This window comes from Epargyreus clarus, unplaced genomic scaffold, assembly GCF_041222505.1.
Source record: "Epargyreus clarus isolate Ecla_fem2 unplaced genomic scaffold, WU_Ecla_fem_2.2 ptg000001l, whole genome shotgun sequence".
Lineage (NCBI taxonomy): Eukaryota > Metazoa > Arthropoda > Insecta > Lepidoptera > Hesperiidae > Epargyreus > Epargyreus clarus.
In genome coordinates this window covers 6235835-6239668 of record NW_027332209.1, presented here as the reverse complement: position 1 = coordinate 6239668, position 3834 = coordinate 6235835, and positions in this window count along the sequence as shown.

The following is a 3834-nucleotide window of genomic DNA, read 5'->3' as shown; positions in this document are numbered from 1 at the left end:
GTCGTGACGGCGATAGCGTGTCATTCTTATATAAGAAACGGCCCCAAAAAAATCTCGTTCTCGGTATCGGCTCGGTGACGGTGCGGTGGACAAACGACCTTAGGTCCTTCCTCCTATTTGATGAATGACTCTAATTTTTGTATAAAAAAGTCTAACCCCCTTTATGTGTTTAATATGCATGGAAGTATTCTAGGTATTAATGGTGTGTACACTTTGTAGACTTATTTCACGCCGGTACATAAATGTCACTTCTCATAAAATGAATCATTACTTACAGTTAATAGATATATCTCCTCCTATATTATTACGTAACTCTGCTATTCTATTGATCTAGTGCTTTAGCTGTATACATTTTTACACTGACTGCCTTAGTGGTTATGTTGTTTATTTATTCCAATTACTGTGTTGTTTAGTTAAATTTAAATTATTGTATAAAATATCATAATATATTTTCCTTCTATAATTAGTAATAGTACTTTTATCTGGTGCTTTCTGTAGTTGTGTACATTTAATTGTTTGTTGACACAATGGTGTAACAAGAACTTATTGGCAATATAATTATTATCTACTTTTACAATTTATAATACCACATAGGGTACAAAAAATGCAATAATATTTTTTACTCATTTAATTGGGTTATAACTTTTGCATTGTAAAATGTTAAATGTTCAGTAACTGTTAATATTTCAATGTCTTATTATATTAATTTTGCAAATTTATAAGAATACCCGATAAGGATATTCTGCATTTGTACATCTGTTTTACATAGATAAAATGTTTCATTACATAAGCTGCTTAAAATTTTGCTTAAAATGACGTTGGCATTGCAGTAAAAATTGCAGTTAAATTTAAATAGAAATAAGAAGGGAGATGGAGTCATTTGTTAAGTGTTAATGTCTAAAATGTTAATTGAACGAAATTATTGCATAATACAGGGTTCTATACAAATATAACCAACTCTTTTTTCACCGATATAAAATATCGATACGACTTTTGTTAATTAATAAACATAATTCTTATTAAACATACAGGCCAGGTTTTTAACTAAAATCTGCTGTAATATATTGCAACAAGTTTCAAGTGATATATTAATATCATTAAACGGAAGTATTTGATGATATATTAATATCATTACAGTTAAGAATATTAACTTCAACGATATAATTATTTTTATTGTTCTTGTACCTGCAATAATGGAAATTATCATTATCTGGTAAAATTATTTTTAATTACAAGCTTTTTAACAGTAGAACATAGATTGCACAGGCGTGTAGTTTTGATACGTGAAACACAAAATAAGCGGGTGAGATATGCGAAACCGGTCAGTATCCAGATGGGTGACTTTTTAAATTAATAATAACATAAGTTCTTCCAGGAAAAGTTGTGTAGCCGTTTGCCTTGAATACTATGTTAAGACGTTAGTTTGTACGATGGCGTCCAATAGGGCAAATATTAGCAGTTCCATCCGTTATCGTTTAAATTACACATAAGTGTTGTATGTTGGTCATCGTTATTCTTGTTTAAGATTACAGTTATGATTATTATTCGTATTTGTAACAAATAGTTTGTCTTCCGCTGCCTCCGCCACTCGACACCTTTCAAATTTAGCTTTAGCTATGTGAACTAATCTTTGTATGTAAAAACACACACAAATGGAGAGTTTGAACAAATTTATTATTATATAGTGAAAATAAATTATAATAAAGTTATAACATTAATAAATAAAATAAATATTGTAACATTGAACTAACAGTTAATTGTTTTGACATGAAAAAGCCTTATTAAAATCGTATAGAAAATTTAATTAATTGGTTCGATATTATTTAATACAAATAATGAAGTATATTAATGAAAATCACATTAAGTTAACATGGTATTGCTACAGGTACAAATATGTACGTAAAACTAAAATTGTGTATCAAAAATCTAATTAAAAATGCTATAATGGGAAGGGAAGTACAAAAAATTGTATAATGTAAGGTATAAATACTATGTTTACCAATTACCAATAGGTGTATGGATATTAATGTTAAAATTAAATTACCCACTATTTTGTTATTATTTTGTGATATATCTATATCATATATGTGAAAAGGTGTTCTGTAGTTATTTGACAATATTAAATTATAATGTAATGACGGGTAAGGGTGTATTATCGTATAATTGTAAAGGAATAAATGTTTGTTGTTTTTAAAACGAGTTTTTTTTTTATCTATCATAATTAGCAAAGATGACCCCAGTATGAATCTCTAAATAGAAAAAAATAGTTGATAATATTATAATTATGTTAATTACTAATGTCTGTAAATGAAAAAAATACTAATGTTTGTTTGTTTGTCACTTCCTTTTACGATGCTGCTATAAGGCGAAGTGGGACATATCTGCTATTATTTGTATATTATTTTGAAGGTGGTAGACCCTTTGTATTTCTGCCTAATAACACCAGTGTTAAGCGCTGCCGTATTCTGGTTTGAAAGGTGTAAGAGAGATGTACTTATCCGAAGTCTTCAGTTTGATCCTCAGAGGTAACACCACATCAGTGAACGACCTCACGTAGGATTCTAATTTTATCTGGGGCAAATTATAAATGTCTATGGGCGGCGGTAAGCACTTATCATCAAATGGACTGCATATTCACTTAATTTTTAATGTTTTGAAGATCTGTTTACAAAAATATTTAGTTTTTAAATTTCCCTATACCTACAAAGTTACAATTGACATCACCGGCATCGATGTAAGAAAATATATATAAGTTTGTCGCCTATTTTGAAATTCAAAAATGGCAACCATTTGAATATCTCAAGGTTACGTAAAATTTGCAAACACTGATCATATGAATGAATCTGGATTCTTACGGATTTCAAGTTTCTAAATAGTTACGATGCTTTCTATAACATTGAATTGGGAAATGAGCGTGCGGTGATGGTAAGTGGTCACTACCGCCTATGAATATCTCCAACCAATAACCAACCAACCAATTCCATAAAGCTCTGGGGTTGCCATTTCTTTGGAAAGTCAGTTATATATAAGTCGACCGGTATGTACATTTTCAACCTTTAATTGAGACGCAAGACTGGATTCAGTTTAGAAATGGTTCCGATGGTGATGGTTGGGGTTATACTACTTTTCGTTAATACGTTTCGCAAGTAGTCGTTCGGGAAAATAATAAAAGTACTATTTTATAAACAAAAAGCAGTACAGACTTCGCTTTTGTCGCTCTTTGTTCGTATACTTATACATGGTACTCACGTGCAATTGCAGTCACAATAGTGAACCTAATTACCGCGTGCCACATGTCAATTATTAGACTGCACTTTGATTCTCTGTGTGCAATGCAGTTTTTAAAACTTCTAATGAAAATATCTGGCAAATAATCGTGAGATTCCTTTAGCTAGAGAAAAGATATAGAAGAAGCAACGGAACATGCAATCTACCTAATGATAAATTCAATAGCCACTGCCGCTTGGACATCTGTAGCCAAGCGTAAGGTTTTAAGGTCCTGCCTGAGGTCCATACTACTCCATACCATGGATGCGTTGCTATATTATGTCTATGTCAGAACATAGAAGCACTTATCGCTGCTGATGTACAAAGTACAAATTAGTGTGGCGCCAGTGTATCCGAATTCGAACAAAGAAAGGTTTCAGCACCTTCAAATAAGCAAAGCTGTCCATGGATGTCCACGATTAAATAGATGTTAATTTTGAGGCCTAAATTTGAGCTTAATTTTAATTATCTTTGACAAACACGGTGAATTAATGGTGTCATCCAATGTACTAATCGTCCAAACATAGGTATAGGTTAGGGATTGAATCAAATCCCACAGGACACATA